This window comes from Vicia villosa, linkage group LG5 (assembly GCF_029867415.1).
Source record: "Vicia villosa cultivar HV-30 ecotype Madison, WI linkage group LG5, Vvil1.0, whole genome shotgun sequence".
Taxonomy (NCBI): Eukaryota; Viridiplantae; Streptophyta; class Magnoliopsida; order Fabales; family Fabaceae; genus Vicia; species Vicia villosa.
In genome coordinates this window covers 33345553-33363668 of record NC_081184.1, presented here as the reverse complement: position 1 = coordinate 33363668, position 18116 = coordinate 33345553, and positions in this window count along the sequence as shown.

Below are 18116 nucleotides of genomic sequence, written 5' to 3'. Positions count from 1 at the left end.
AGGCCATAACATCAAGATAACTTCTCCAAATGAAAAAAAGTTTCCAAAGTGGCTTGTAGAGGACATCTTGAGGTTTCTAAAAAGTACAAGAACTCCTTCATATGATAAAAATTGAGGGATTTATGCCTTGTTAAAGTTGGCTATTTTTTGGGAAAATGCATGAAATCAACATTGATCAAAAGTGTTTTTTTTTCCAAAAGAGACCAAGTTTCCATGATTCAAACATGCTTCTAACAATGCTAAGGGCCTCCCACGACCAACCCAAGGCCCATAACATTTTTATTTCTTTTTTGATTTAATTTTATTACATTTAAAATTAAATTGAAAAAGAAATGATAAAGGATAATGTTATTTTGCTTTGATCTTAAGCTAAGGCCACCAAATTGGATTCAACTCTGCCACAAGGAGCTGGTACAGCAGGCCTAGAGCAAGAGAGTGGAAAAATCAAGCCATGGTTGCTTGAATTCAAAGCTTGATATATTATAAAATTAAAAAATTCAACAAAATCATCAATGCATGTTAGCTTAATTTTTAAGTCCCTCCATGGCCTATAAACGAAGAGGAATGCTTCAGCAACAAAGGAGAGACACGAAAATCCACCAAAGATATAGCCAAGAAACTCACAAAAAACTCCAAAAATATCACATATTTTCAACTTTTTCGTTTTCTTTGTATAAGCTCATATCAATCCAAAATAATCACTTCAATCTCCTCCTGGGCTAATATAGAGTAGGTTCAGACCAATAGCCTCTATTATTTGTACTTAGAACATGCATAATAATATCTCCATATTCCATTGAATTTTTCGATTTGTGGTATCTCATGCTATAATCCATTTCAATGTAATATAACGAGTTCTATGAGTTCCTAACATGAAATAGAGAAAATTCAACGTGATACATGTGAGCTTTAAGCCTTGTAACATCATGTGCCATTTTTGAAGCTCTAAGCTTCAATCTCTTCGTTTTGGTACTTGCACGCGTTCTCATGAAGAACTAATACCACCAATGAACTCAAAACATGCTAATTAGTTAATCTGGGTGCTTAGTTGCTTGTCTCAGGTTGTCTTTTGCAGGTTTTCAAAAGCATGGAAAAAAGAAGCAAAATCCGCAGGTAAAGTCGTAGCTGTTTCTGAAGCAAAATCCGCAGGAAATAGGTTAGGGATGATGAATAGTGCATGTGGAAAGTTTGACTTGCACGCGTGGCAATTTCTCTCCATCCCATTCGTTGGTCAACTTCACGTGGGCCCCATCTGAAACTTTTAAAGGCTGACCAATCCAATGATACACTTTCATCTATGTACACCATGTGTCTTACAATTTGAACCACTAGATTAATCTGGCAATATATCCAATGCATCAAAACGCACCACCATATCATAGACCTTCAAATTAACCACATAGGATCACAGCTTTATTTCATTTTCTATTTTTATTTAATTTAACTTCCAAAATTAATTTAAATAGTTTCAAAAATCAGAAAAATATAATAAAAATATTTTTAGGCTTATAAAATAATCTATTATTTTTTGACAGAAAAATATTTTATTTTTCTTAATAATTAAAATATTTTGTTAAATTAATTAGTATATATTTATATATTTGCTTTTTAATTATTTCAACCAATCAAAAAATCATAAAAAATTTGTTCTTTATATTAAATTTAGTTTATATATTTTAGACTAATTTTGTACATATTTAGAATATTTTTCTCTTTAAGTTTTAATTATTTGTGTAATTATTTGCATAATTATATGATTATTTAACTTAATAATTTCAAAACAACTTTCAAAAATTCCAAAAAAATTAGCTTTATTTTAAAATTAATTAATAAGCATTTTGAATATATTTTAGACTTAATTTTTAGGTTTAAATTTTATTTCCACCTTTTTCTCATTTTAATTAAATTAATCATGCATTAATTATAATTAAAATCAATCATACAAAAATCCAAAAATATTTCTTTTATCTTATTGCAATTTAAATTCCTAGATAAGTGTATAGGTTGTCAAATTCATGTAAATAGCGTAGTTTACATTTCTCGCACAATCGATGTAATAGCGTAGATTTACTTTCCGCATTTTACATTCCCGCATTTTAATTTCTGTACATATAAAACTGCGTGTATGTCAAAGATAAAAAAATTGAAGCGTTAGGTCACTAACTTCAAAGATAAATATCTGAATCAAAACACAATCACACTTGCACCTCTTAGGGTAATCCCTCTTTTACTCTTTTCAAAAACAAAATCAAATTCTACTGTTTCAAATGCAAAATCGAACTTTTGTTTACATCCGATAAAAGGAGAATTTTCTAAAGGAAATAGGAAAAGACCTGATAAACTTAGGGTAGACCTCCTAATTGCTTGCTCAAATCAAACAAACAAATGTCTCATATACTGTTGTTTTATAAAACTTTCAAAAAAGACAATACTTGGTATATATCCAAACAAGGATCATTACGAAGTTAACGTTCTTTTTTTTCAAAACATCTTTCGAAAGATAAAACACTTTGTATACATCCGCATAAGGATCATTATAAAGTCAATTCACAAAATGAATTTTAAGACCACATATAAGCATTTCAAGGCAAGAGAAAAAATGATTCAAAACAAGTGAGCTAAGCAATTAAGAGCCCATGGATAACCATGGATACAAAGGGTGCTAACACCTTCCCTTTGTATAACCTACCCCCTTACCCAAAATCTCTTAAAGGTCTTTTTCTGTTTCTTTTATAAACCTTTCCTTAATTGGATAAAATAAAAGTCGGTGGCGACTCTCTGATTTTCAAAAACACAAAAGCAAAAAAGAAGAGTGTCAGTTCGTAAATCTCTCTGTCATACCCCAAAATTTGCCCCCTTATAATTGTCTATGTCATTTTTCCAATGATTGATATGGTGCAGTCGGTAAGAATTTAAGGATAAGAGTGTGCGATCGAGAGGTCCCGGGCTCGAATCCCACTTCTAACTTTTCTTCTTTTATTTTCATAATGTTTTTTTTCTAACCTCTTTTCATTTATTTATTTAGAAAAAAAATAAAAAAAAATATGATTCCTTATGTTTTTAAGTGTATTAATTGTAGTTTATAGTTGTATTTATTTGTAAATTGAATAGGAGTTCAACTATATATTGTTAGAATTATTAGTATTAATTTAAATATTATTATTATTAGGATTTTTTAGTCTTTTTATAATTATTTAGTTAATTGGGCAATAGGCCCATTAGGTGTAGAAAACCCTAATGTTGACTAATATAAATAAAACACTTTTGGTGCATATTAGGGGAGGCCATTAACAACAACTAACCCTTATACTCTCCTCCCACTTTCACGAACCTTCACGTTTATTTCTTACTAATTTTTGTACATAATTCTTATGATCAACACTTTCCACCCAGCTTTACACATAATTTTTTTTTCATCTAGACAACTCTTTCAAAACCATACATTAACCATCTGATCATCATGTTAGCCATGACCAAATCACTATCATAATCTTCAACCCTAACCTTTCACCGTGTTTGCTACAATCCTCACTAAATAAGCTACATAATTTCTCACACCATAAACCAAAAAAACAGCACTGTACATATAACCACAAAAGAACCAACTCATACAACAATAATCTCACAAACATAAACTCCCATCATTGCTAATATCAGTACAATTACCACAAGTTTGTATAATATTTTTTGCAGGAAACTAGAATGGAAGAATAGATCTGTGCAGCCCGCAAAACACTTCGATCTGCTACAGTAGCTTCCGCGTGGAACCCCTCACGGTCTCAGTCCCCACACACGTGAAGCGACGACCGCGTCCAAACACCGCCATCAACACAGCATCACCACCGCTTCCGGCCGAGCACTTCGGATCTCCAACCAAACTCTACCACCAACAACCCCCAGAACCGAACCTGATTCAATCACGCAGCCTTCGCTCAACAACAGTGGCAGCGCAAAATCGAAAGCGGCATCAGATTCGAACAAAGTCACATCTTCAAACAACAACACTGCAAATCGAATCATGTTTTGCTTTTGATTTTTGTGGCGTGTGCGGTATGGCCATGGCGTTTGACTGTTGGTGAAAATTGTTGTCAAAGATGATGGGTGAACGGAGAAGAAAAGCCGTCCGCACGTTAGTGTTTGTCAAAGAGAAAGAGTTTCATATAAATTGATTGGCATATTATGATGACAACAAAAGCAGAAGCGCTCCAGTGGTTAGGTGCCCTTGGTCTTCAGCAAGAGGGAGGCGGTTCGATTCTTGCCTCCGTCCATATTTTTGTGGATTAATCTGTCTCTAGATCGGGTGCGTGTTACTGCAGGAGTACCCACGGTGTACCACCACTACAAGGCCCTTGGATAATTCTGAGGTGGATCCAACGCACATCAACATGTAGGTCCATGGTGAACACTTCCATACGCATAACACAGGATCTCACGCCCAGGTTTCTCTTTATATTTATTTTATTATACTATGTAAATAGTTAGGTTAGTTAATAATTAATCATATTGGATTTAGTTAATTTAATTAAATTAATTTATAAATTAGGATTAGAAAAATAGAATTAGGATTAGGTTTAGGTTTCTAACATTTCCCCGATTGTTCGATTATGTCGATTGTTCGACTTAATTGATTTAATCAATTTTTAATTATACAAATCACTAAAACCCTAGAAAGGTTTATGACTATCAAGGTTTGCCCGATCCCATTGCCATTTGGCAAAAATATTAATTCCATTAATTCTTAACAATTCTCTCCTCGACCCGACTAAATCTATTAGACGCATTAGACGAGAGATAAAAAATACATAAAATTTAAAATACATTTAATTTGCTGCCCGCGACGATCAATCCATCGATCTGAGTAACCAGCAATGCCCCTTAATCCGTTAGCTATACTGATCAAATCTATTGATCACTGCATCTAACGGTGACATATCAAATCAGGGTTGTACGCCCAAACACTTAAAACACACTAAACCACGACACTACGGATTTTTATCCTTTTCAATTAGGCAATTCAAAATGCCTTTCAAATTAAATTCAAAACTACGACAGGCCATTCAAAAAGCCTTCAATACCTCCATAATCAATTCAAAGGCGTACAACCTTGTGCCCGAACTACGTTGACTCTGATTCTCCATAAGGAGATACGTAGGCACTTGGCAACAAGGTGAGTCTCCCCCCCTACAATTTCAATTCGCTTTCAAATCTCAACTTTCACCCTGTTCATTTCCTTAGCTATTAAACCTCTAAATTTTAGCCATAAAACCTTTACCTTAGAACAAACCTTAGGAAAAGGTTGAGGGTGCCTAACACCTTCCCTCGACCTGATTATAATAATCTTACCCCGATCTCTTAACTGCGTAGGGTTTCCTATTCGCCCTTCAGAATAGGTGGCGACTCTAAAGCTTAATTTTTAGGGCAGGTTGCTACAGCTGGCGACTCTGCTGGGGACCATAGTGATAACAAAACTGTAAATTATTATGCTCCTATAGGTTTTGGTAGGGTTTAGGTTTTTGGTGAAACATTTAGGTTTTTGGCAAATTTTTTAGGGTTTGGCTAATTTGCCAAAATTAGGGTTTGGTTTAGGATTTAGGTTTTCCTTTTTTATTAAATATTTAAATTTTTATTTATTTATTTATTCATCTACAATTTATTCATTTATTTACCGCAATTCCTTTTATTTACCGTAATTCAATTAAATGTTTATTTATTTGAATATGAGTTGTTTTATCGCATTCTTGGGATATATTAATTGCAGTTAAACCTAAGCGTGGGAATTATAATAATGACCAGAGGAGAATTACATCGCCTACGAGTCTTATTATAATTCCACTCAGAGTGGGTTAAATATTCGGAAAGGTCTGATACGAGGCTCGACCTTGTTGAGGGCTGGACTGGGTATTTAGCTGATCTCTCTGGGAACCTACCCCTAAAACTCGAACCTCATGGATAAATGAGTTGTTCTAAAATCCAAAGAGACAAAAATTCTCGGCGGCTACGAACGACCCCATGAGACCTTCTAGGACATACCAATGGGAAGGGTAGGCACCCTAAGCCGTTACGTCGAACCTATGAACCTAGGGCTTATGTGCTTACATGCTTATTATATATGTGCAATTTATATACTGCGAATGCCCTGCATTCTAATTTTTGCAGGTACTCCTACGCGTTCCCTGGCCTACAGGGACCCTATTTCCAAAACCATGTCCTTCCCACGAAGGACACCTCCATTTATGCACGTTGATTGGCCTCACGATGGCCATGAGACTTGGTGACTGTCTTGAACGGTCACCAGCCGCTACCTTATGCATACTCTTGAATCTAGGGGATTTCCCTTAGCGCGTCATAACATTTATCCTGCATATTTCACTAGGGTCTAAAGTCGCCTCTAAGGCTATCCCTAGGATTACACGCCACACGTCTGCATTGCATACAAGGAGTTATAACACAAGGAGTCTCTCGCATATCCATGCATTCGCATTTTCATGCTGTCATACATTTACATCTACATTTGCATTTTTGTCTTCACCCTTATCTAATCAACAACTACGCTAGCTGATTTCCTGAGACTCATAAATGAACTCAAGAAGAGCCCTAAAAATGTGGAGAGAGGAGAATCAACCATTGAATGTTCAAAAGAGCTTGGTCCTACAAGGAGAAAAGGTTGCCCTTCATTATACAAACTACGCCTACGCCCGCGCCTATGCCTCCTCATGTTGGGGCAGTCGACGCAATAGAGGTCGTTACCGAGCAAGAGTTGGTTCAACAAAGAAGTTCCCCCATAGATGCACTTAAGGGGTATCTACTTATAAAGGGGTTCATCTTAGAACGCAACGTAGCTTACGAGAATACCTTACAACGGTTTATGGGGCAAAGATTAGTCCAACTGGGGGCAATATCTTGAACAAGGATGCATAGGCATGGTGGAGGGGAAGCAAGATTTAATTGAAGAAGGGGTCATTGAGTCCGGCCAGCCTAAAGAGCTACACAAGTCTAATGCTATAGATGTCTAGAAGGAGGGATTCTTAGATCATTAGTTTCATTTGCATTCGCAATCTCTTTTCTGTTTGTTTAAACATTTGTCGTATGACAGACGCTATGTACTTTACAATAATCATTAATGCATTGCTTACGTGTGTCTTGGATTATTCCTAGTGTTTTCACTATATTTAAAACTGGTTTTTACTTGGTTTTCTTCTTTTGTGATATTCGACTCTCATTAAAACTGTAAGCCTTTGGAGGGAGAATGACGAAAACGATACCGCAATCTCATACAGTACGCTTTCGAACAGACCGTGTTGACGATGTACAGGCATTGTTTCAATTCCAATACAGTGGAGATATAAGGATGTTAATCCCTCGTCAACCCCTTTGAGCTTAAGAAGTAGGAGTTTTCCTTCACGTACAAAATAAAAACCCTCAAAATATAACCTGGGGTTGGGTAGCTGTTCAGTTAACTTAATTATCCCAAATTGTTCCTTTGAACATGATCACTGATGGTTCTCCGTCATAATTAAGCCTGGCAGTCAATGTCCGCAAAGAAAAAGAAAAACAACGCAAGGCTTGCCAAGTCAAAACCTATTAAGGAGACTTAGGCAAAATTGGGGCATCCCGCTGACTGTAATTTTAAATAAACAGTTCAGGCAAAATTAGGGATAATAAAGTAAAAAAAAAAAGAAAGAGTCACTACATACCCTTGACAAAAGGAAAATATTACAAAAGGAGGATGACTGCCTCTGCAGATAAACCTTTGGTTTTTGAACCATCATGAATGTCAGTATTACAATATCCAAAGTCTTTTGGAGCTTAAACGCATAGTTAACTGAGCATAGGACTGGAGAACATCACGAAGAAAGGGGTGGGTTAAATAAATTTTGAGCCTTATATCCGTTGTTTCTTAAAACCCTGAACCAAGGCCACGTTACAACCCTTAAAAGTCCTAACTGAAGCATGATTAGTTCGAAAGCATACCGTTACAAAAAGGTATCCCGACTCCTTAAGGTCTACTATAACTCTTGAGTTGATATCACTTTCTTACAAAAAAAACCCTGCTTTACTCAAAAATGTTTTTACACTTTCAAGACAGACGTATGCATTCGCATCTTATGAATTTCATTATAAAGCACACTTGTCTATATAGATTCAAATGTTTTAACATCAGGGAGAAGTTGCATGGGGCATAGCTAAAGGCTAAAGATCCTACCGACAGTCAAAATAGCTTTAAGAGCATATCAAAGAAAAAATATCTCTTACGCCTGACTCGGATGGCTGGTGTATACACAAGGCATAGCCCGTTGTCATCCTATTTATCTGGGACAATCTAATCAAGATCCATGGAATATCTCAAGGACTCTGAATAGCCCATGGGGCAAGTCCATTACCTGGGGGCACGTTGCAAAGGTCACTTCATCTAAGATGATGTTAATACTATTCTCATATCCTTTCTAGGAACCTTTCTAGGTAATTTTCTCTAAAACGTCTCTTAATCCTTTCAGGCAATCTTCTTTAAGACATGCTCAAATATCTATTATCCTTTCTAGGAGCCCTTTTTAAATAGTCTTCTTTAAGACACATCCTCTCGTTCTTTCTACCAGCCTTTCCAGGTGTCTCTCGTCATCTTCAGAAATCTTTTCAGATAGTCTTCTCTAAGACACATTCCTTTCTAAGAACCTTTTCTAGATGGTATCCTGTAAGACATCTCTTAACTTTTTCATGTAGTCTTCTTTAAGACATCCCTTACCCTTTTCAGGTAATATTCTCTAAAAATATCCCTCATCCTTTCCAGGAACCTTTCTAGGTAATCTTCTTTAATACACCTGTCAATCTTTTCAGACATGTTCAAACTTCTCTTATGCCTCCAAGAACCTTGTCAAACTTTGTTTAAAGTACAATCTTCTTTGGGACGGTCTCCTATCCTTTCTAGGGTAATCTTCTTCAAAATGTCTTTTCCTGAGTTTTGTTTAAAACACCACATTCCTAAAAATAGTCCCCTATGGGAACCTTTTGACCTTCTTTGTAAACGTGCCTCCCCGAGCTTTGTTTAAAGCATGGTCTTGTTCAAGACGATCTCATATATTTTCCAGGAACCTCTTCAGGTAATCTCCTAGAAGACATCATCTCATTCTGAGTATTCAGCGAACTTTTGTCCATCGGACACGACCAAGACGCATGACTAATTCTAAAAAGCATCTGCTTCGCATCCGAATCAACACTCAGCATCAAGAAAATTGGTTAATCAAGGGAGATCACTCCTAATAAAGACTCTGGAATGGGGGAACCATATCTAGGGGGTTCTCCTAAACAGGGGCAAAATTTCGAGGATTACAGGGGCATACAATCAATGATCCTATTGACTGAGGCATATCTTTCAAATACTGGGATGGTGCATATCAGGTTCGTGGCATGACATGGTAATATTCGAGTTCCCTCTAAGGATATTTCCTTCAAGTCAAATGGTGCGTCTCTCAAAATTTCTGATATTGAGGAAATCACGCTAGTATCGCACAAGGAGCATTGCTGCGTAATTGGCCTTCCTACGCCTGTATCATTTACGACCTACAATGTGGGATCGTCGTACATACATAATTCTCATTTATTTTGAGAATCTCATTACATGACACATACATCATAACATTGCATGAAATCAAAATTTGCCTTTTCAGGTCACTCCAGAGTCAAAAGGATATAATCATCCAAATACGGTGCAAATACGGTCGTTTCAACGATTTAATCTTAACAATTTTAACGCTTCATTCCAAGCCTTTCTTCAAAGGCAATTCAGAAACAATCAAAGAATTTTTTACCTTTCAAGGTAGTCTTCTCCAAGACGCTTATCAACCTTTCTATGTAGGCTTCGCCAAGACCTTCCTTATCCTCTCTAGGAGTCTTTCTATGTTCGTCTTGTTTAAGACATATCTAGGTTAACCTTGTAGTCTTGTTTAAGACACTTCGTATCCTTTCTAGGAACCTCTCTAGGTTAGTTTTGTTTAAAACATTTCATATCCTTTCAAGGAACCTCTCTAGGTTAGTCTTGTTTAAGACACGTCATCTCCCGTCTAAGAGCCTTTCCAGGTCAGTCTTGTTTGAGACATATCCAAGTTAGCCTTATAATCTTGATTAAGACGTGTCATGTCTTTTTAGAAGCCTCTCTAGGTAATCTTGTTTAAGACGCTTCATATCCTTTATAGGAACCTGTCAAGGTTGTCTTGTTTAAGACATTTCATATCTTCTTTTAGGAGCCTTTTCTAGGTAGTCTTGTTTAAGACATATCACAACCTCTTTAGGTAATATTCTTCAGATATTTATCCAATCTTCTCTAAGACATATCTCAGCCTCTCTAGGTAATCTTGTTTAAGAAGTTTCATATCCTTTATAGGAACCTGTCAAGGTCGTCTTGTTTAAGACGTTTCATATCTTTTTAGGAGCCTTTCTGGGTAATCTTGTTTAAAACGTTTCAGGAGCCTTTCTAGTTTAGTCTTGTTTAAGACGTATCTCGACTTCTTTAAGTAATATTCTTCAAAAATTTACCCAATCTTTTCTAAAGACATACCTTGCTCTTTCAAAGAGTTTCCTCATTCAGTCTTCTCTAAGACACTTCTTCCCCGAGCTTTGTTTAAAGCCTAATCATTTTACACCAGTCAATGATCTACCCTGTTCAGGAAACCTCTTCAGGTAGTCTTATGTAAGACATTACTTTATACCTCCTCAAATACAATCCGAACTAGGATTCGCAAACATCTCAAGAGGGTCAAACAAATTCAATGGGCGATAAGGAGATAGGACGTTGGAGTTATTATACATACATACTCATCTGCATACACGCAACATTTACATATGTAAACATTCATACATCTACATCATACGGGATCATATGCATACGCATTAACAAAACAATCTTCTACACAGGCAAGCATGCTAGAACTATAGCAAGTGATCTTTTTGGGTTACACAAACTGCGAGTCTTCGCTATGTAAGACTCAGGCTTTAGCAGGATGGTTCTTTTCTCTCACGCTCGAGCACAAGATTTTCAAAAGGTTTCTCAAATGGGTTTATCACGTTAGTCCCTCGGCAGTGATCTTCTCCAAAACATCAGCAATAACACACAAAGGTTTTATCCTTCTTTTCAGAATTACTAACATACTTCAAACATAACTAACAATCATGTATCATTCAGCTAACATACCTCATTCATACATAGTGCATATGCATACATGGCTCTCATTTATTTTGAGAAGCTCGCTGCATCATGCATCGCATGCATCATAACATTGCATAAAATTCAGGTTGCCTTTTTAGGCTGTGCTACAATCAAAGCACCCGGTTCCTCCTGAAAAGCATTGGCTGCACATCCTGGAAAAAGGTATCTACCTTGGGTGGCATCTTCAAGCCCATATCCCACAGAACTTCTTCCCGACAAACGCAAATTTCAGGGCATTCTCAATGTTTAATCATCATTTACCTTTTGATCACGATAGGCAGACGTGCCTATCTGACTCTTCAGGTTTAAGAAGATTGAACAGGGGCAGCTGTCATACCCCAAAATTTGCCCCCTTATAATTGTCTATGTCATTTTTCCAATGATTGATATGGTGCAGTCGGTAAGAATTTAAGGATAAGAGTGTGCGATCGAGAGGTCCCGGGCTCGAATCCCACTTCTAACTTTTCTTCTTTTATTTTCATAATGTTTTTTTTCTAACCTCTTTTCATTTATTTATTTAGAAAAAAAATAAAAAAATATGATTCCTTATGTTTTTAAGTGTATTAATTGTAGTTTATAGTTGTATTTATTTGTAAATTGAATAGGAGTTCAACTATATATTGTTAGAATTATTAGTATTAATTTAAATATTATTATTATTAGGATTTTTTAGTCTTTTTATAATTATTTAGTTAATTGGGCAATAGGCCCATTAGGTGTAGAAAACCCTAATGTTGACTAATATAAATAAAACACTTTTGGTGCATATTAGGGGAGGCCATTAACAACAACTAACCCTTATACTCTCCTCCCACTTTCACGAACCTTCACGTTTATTTCTTACTAATTTTTGTACATAATTCTTATGATCAACACTTTCCACCCAGCTTTACACATAATTTTTTTTCATCTAGACAACTCTTTCAAAACCATACATTAACCATCTGATCATCATGTTAGCCATGACCAAATCACTATCATAATCTTCAACCCTAACCTTTCACCGTGTTTGCTACAATCCTCACTAAATAAGCTACATAATTTCTCACACCATAAACCAAAAAAAACAGCACTGTACATATAACCAAAAAAGAACCAACTCATACAACAATAATCTCACAAAATAAACTCCCATCATTGCTAATATCAGTACAATTACCACAAAATTGTATAAATTTTTTTGCAAGAAACTAGAATGGAAGAATAGATCTGTGCAGCCCGCAAAACACTTCGATCTGCTACAGTAGCTTCCGCGTGGAACCCCTCACGGTCTCAGTCCCCACGCACGTGAAGCGACGACCGCGTCCAAACACCGCCATCAACACAGCATCACCACCGCTTCCGGCCGAGCACTTCAGATCTCCAACCAAACTCTACCACTAACAACCCCCAGAACCGAACCTGATTCAATCACGCAGCCTTCGCTCAACAACAGTGGCAGCGCAAAATCGAAAGCGGCATCGGATTCGAACCAAGTCACATCTTCAAACAACAACACTGCAAATCGAATCATGTTTTGCTTTTGATTTTTGTGGCGTGTGCGGTATGGCCATGGCGTTTGACTGTTGGTGAAAATTGTTGTCAAAGATGATGGGTGAACGGAGAAGAAAAGCCGTCCGCGCGTTAGTGTTTGTCAAAGAGAAAGAGTTTCATATAAATTGATTGGCATATTATGATGACAACAAAAGCAGAAGCGCTCCAGTGGTTAGGTGCCCTTGGTCTTCAGCGAGAGGGAGGCGGTTCGATTCTTGCCTCCGTCCATATTTTTGTGGATTAATCTGTCTCTAGATCGGGTGCGTGTTACTGCAGGAGTACCCACGGTGTACCACCACTACAAGGCCCTTGGATAATTCTGAGGTGGATCCAACGCACATCAACATGTAGGTCCATGGTGAACACTTCCATACGCATAACACAGGATCTCACGCCCAGGTTTCTCTTTATATTTATTTTATTATACTATTTAAATAGTTCGGTTAGTTAATAATTAATCATATTGGATTTAGTTAATTTAATTAAATTAATTTATAAATTAAGATTAGAAAAATAGAATTAGGATTAGGTTTAGGTTTCTAACATTTCCCCGATTGTTCGATTATGTCGATTGTTCGACTTAATTGATTTAATCAATTTTTAATTATACTAATCACTAAAACCCTAGAAAGGTTTATGACTATCAAGGTTTGCCCGATCCCATTGCCATTTGGCAAAAATATTAATTCGATTAATTCTTAACAATTCTCTCCTCGACCCGACTAAATCTATTAGTCGCATCAGACGAGAGATAAAAAATACATAAAATTTAAAATACATTTAATTTGCTGCCCGCGACGATCAATCCATCGATCTGAGTAACCAGCAATGCCCCTTAATCCGTTAGCTATACTGATCAAATCTATTGATCACTGCATCTAACAGTGACATATCAAATCAGGGTTGTACGCCCAAACACTTAAAACACACTAAACCACGACACTACAGATTTTTATCCTTTTCAATTAGGCAATTCAAAATGCCTTTCAAATTAAATTCAAAACTACGACAGGGCATTCAAAAAGCCTTCAATACCTCCATAATCAATTCAAAGGCGTACAACCTTGTGCCCGAACTACATTGACTCTGATTCTCCATAAGGAGATACGTAGGCACTTGGCAACAAGGTGAGTCTCCCCCCCTACAATTTCAATTCGCTTTCAAATCTCAACTTTCACCCTGTTCATTTCCTTAGCTATTAAACCTCTAAATTTTAGCCATAAAACCTTTACCTTAGAACAAACCTTAGGAAAAGGTTGAGGGTGCCTAACACCTTCCCTCGACCTGATTATAATAATCTTACCCCGATCTCTTAACTGCATAGGGTTTCCTATTCGCCCTTCAGAATAGGTGGCGACTCTAAAGCTTAATTTTTAGGGCAGGTTAACCTGCCTTAAAATTGAAAGGTTTAGAGTCACCACCTATTCTGAAGGGCTAATAGGAAACCCTACACAGATATGAGATTCAGGGTAAGTTATTATAATCAGGTTGAGGGAAGGTGTTAGGCACCCTCAACCCTTTCCTAAAGGCTAACATTGTAAAGATAAGGTTTATGGCGTTATGAGGTTTATAGTTAATGAATTGAAAAGGGTAAAAAATACACACGAGAGGTATGGTAAAAAACCGAGGGCGACACTATCAAATTCATATCTTGTCTCTAAACTTGAACCAATGATAAGTCCTATTATTCAAAAAAAAGAATATCTTGAAATATATCATTGGAACAAGTTTTTGTGGTGTGCTTTACTCTCACAACACAAATTTCATGTTGACATTTTTTTTTGCAATGCAAAGTGGGATAATAACGCTGATGGATGTTTCTCCTTGAGAAACAATCTGATTTCCTGGTTCAATAAGAAGCAAATGTGTGTTTTTTGGTGTACTGCTGAAGCTGAACATGGTGAAACAAGAAGAAGTTGCCCCTAACTAGTGTGGATGAAACAGATGTTGAAGGAACATAATGTTAAGCATGATGTCATGACATTACACTATGAAAATTTGAATCAGATCAAATATGTTATTCAACATAGCTGGAACAAGAAATCTGACAGTTATAATCACATCACCAATAATCTTCTTGAAGGGAAGACTGTTACTCTGGAGCAAGTAAACACTAAGGAACAACTGACTGTTATGTTTACTAAAGTCTTATATGCAAATAAATTCGAGAACATAAGCAGTGGGCTAGGGACTTGCACTATTGAGGAGTTATAACAATTACAGGTGTGGAGGAATGCAACAAATATTGTAATCTTCCTCTATTTTCTAATGCATGATAAGCCTAAGCAAGTTGCTGTTGTTAAAGGATGGAATAAAAGATATCTACAAGATTAAATGGTTGGTTTAAAGAGGACATGTTCTAAGGTGGTGGCAAGGAAGTTTAGTGTCAACACTCCTAAAACATGTGACAAAAGCAAGAAGTGCAAAAGGATTTTTGATAGGGATAAAAGGTGGAATACCACCTGAAGATGATCGAGAAATATGTGTTTCCATATAATATTATGTGCTTCCAAATTTATTTGTATATTTACTTTATTTTTGTCAATTTTTGGCTAAAAAGGGGGATTAAAGTGTCAGTCTTTTAGAGTGTTGTGATGTCAAATGTCTTGCCATTTTGATGAACATTGTGATAGGACTGTACTACTGCTTAGGAAGAGTGGTCTTTGGTTGTTGTCTTTATAGTTGCTTTCTATATATGCAACTATTTAGGGGGAGCATGATTGTCTGTGATGCTTGATTTGAATGATTGTATGTCATGCTTGATCTGAATGATTATATGTCATACTTGATTTAAAATGCTTCTACTGATACTGCTGATATGTGTGAACTTGGATAGTTCATGATTATTTAGATGTTCCCTTGAGGGGGAGTTTTAGTTCCATGAGACAGGGGGAGCATAGTGCTTGTGTACTATGTTGCTGGTTTTGTGATGTCAGACAGGGTGTCATGATATCTGATCTCTGGTGGTATTCTAAATTATTTGTTTAAGGCTCGGTCTCTCTGTAAGGGTTTGTTACGTATAACTCTAATTATCCACGTATTAGGTTTTGGTTTGTTGGCGGCATTTTGGTAAAATAATAAGTTCAACAAGATGTTGTGACATGTTTCTACGACATTGCAGCTTGTGCTGTTTCTATTTCTAAAAGATCTATTTCTATTATTCTAGAAGATTTGTTTTATGAATCAAGCAGGACATTGAAGATTGGATTCTCTGAAGATTTGTTTCAAAGTTGAAGAGATAACAAAATATCTGATTTGCTTGATTGGTAAAACCTTTTGCATTGCATTTGAAGATTTGATTAGATATGATTTGATTTGCAGAAGATTATAGCCATATTGAATATCCAATCCCAAGAGCTGCACTGGCTTATAAAAGGAGAAGTTTAAACCTAAGAAGATCACGAAGCTAGGAATAAGGGTTTATATCTTTTAGATTTTCGTTTGTTTTTGTATGTCACTCATGTATCTTGTTTGATGCATAGAGTTTGACTGATTGTTCATTGTGATTCACTCATGAGCTTTTAAGCAGGAGTGGAATCTATTTTACTGGAAGTGTGTTCTTCTGTCAATTTTTATTGTTATTATTTTCACTGAGGTGATTAGGAAGTGAGAGGGGGATCTCATATCTAGGAGTGTCCTAGGTAGAAGTTGCACCAGGTAGTGATTAGGTGATAAGTTGAAAAGTAGGGTTGTTTAGCTTTGAACTAATACTTTCATAGTTAATTTCCTTCCTGGACTGGATGCCCCCAGAGTAGGTGACATTGCACAAAACAAGGTTAATAATTGATTGTGTCTTTTACCTTCTGCTATTCAATTCTGCATAATTTATTGTTTTGGTAAAAGTATTCTGTCAGCAGATGATGCCTTAACATTTGTCTTAACATGGTATTTTGGTGTTGGGACATAAGTCTTGACATCTATTTTAAAGTTCTAGAATTTCAAGAGGTATTCAAGCAAATATGTTCTTCTTCTTCATCAAATGAAGGATCTTTAAAGATTATACCAAAAGAGGATTCTTTAAGATTTCTTCCTGTTGTTAAGTATCTAAAGATATTGCTTGTGGATACTTCTTCCTCATTTAATCATTCTAGGATTCCACTAGATGAACATTGTTCATCTTCTTCATTTACTAAAGCAAATATTCTTGATGAAGTTACTCCATTGTTAGACGAAGAATATTCAGAGGATCGTTCATCTACTAATATTGTTATTTGGAATAAAACTGTTGAATTTGATTTTTTTTCTTCGTCTTCTTACAAAGAGCTCTTTGACGAAGTTATTAAAGATTCTTCTAGGATTTTTGACCTCATTCCTTCATCTTTTAATAGTTGAATCAACTCGTTATGTTTCTCGATGATTTCTTCCATATTTTCCTAAAAACTTACGAACATTCTCATCTCTCGATTTAAGGATTGATCAAGTTTCTAATTCTAATTCTTAACTCTTAGATATTTGTTAGCTACGAAGGTTCTAACATGGTTTCCAATATTTCTAAAGGTTGAACACCATCAATGAAGAAAACATTCACATTCATCTGGTGTTTTTACTTCTCCGCATTGCGTGTTCATTCTATTTTGTTTGATACTCAGAGAAACTCCATAGATCATTTCATGAGTGTCACACATTTCATTGGAAGTATTGCAATTGAGGACATAAAGAAATTGATTTTTACTTAAAGTCATAGCCAAAAAGTTTTTAGCTTTAAAATTAAATTCAAACTTTTTGTTGTCTTCTTTGGTCCAAAGTAAATCAAGTTTATCTACTACTTCACAATTAACTTAGTAAGTAGGATAAACTAAATTAATACTTTGAATGGAAATTTTAATTCTAGCTTTCCACAATTTAAATCTATCACTATTAAATGGTGGGATTGTGTTTAGGAAAGTCCTGTTGTTAGAAAATAGTGTTAGAAGTTATCTCCCTCCTGAGATGATTTTTCTTTAAACAGGAGTTAGGCTTCAACGCCACTTGTTGGATATGTGACTCCATACACAAGAAATAGAGAGGGGGGGGGGGGGGTAAATTGTGAAGGATTGAGAAAATTTGGTTGGAAACAAAACCATTTGGAAAATCAGAGTTTGAAGACATTTTAAACCAAACAAAAAAAATAAGTAGCGTAAAACTTAAGGAAATATAATAAATTAAAGATATAAGGGATAGAGAAACACTAGAGATTTATACAGGTTCAACATAAATTGACATACTGATGTCCCAAAAAATTAGTCTTGAGAGTATCCAATAGACTTGAGAGCTTTTATAAGGATATGGCCCAAATTTCCTTCTACAAGGAAATCAAGTTTTAAGGATAACTTCCAACCAAACAATGAGCTAATCTTAAAGTGGTTATCCTATAAATTAAACATAAATTTTCTATTGGTTGGTCATG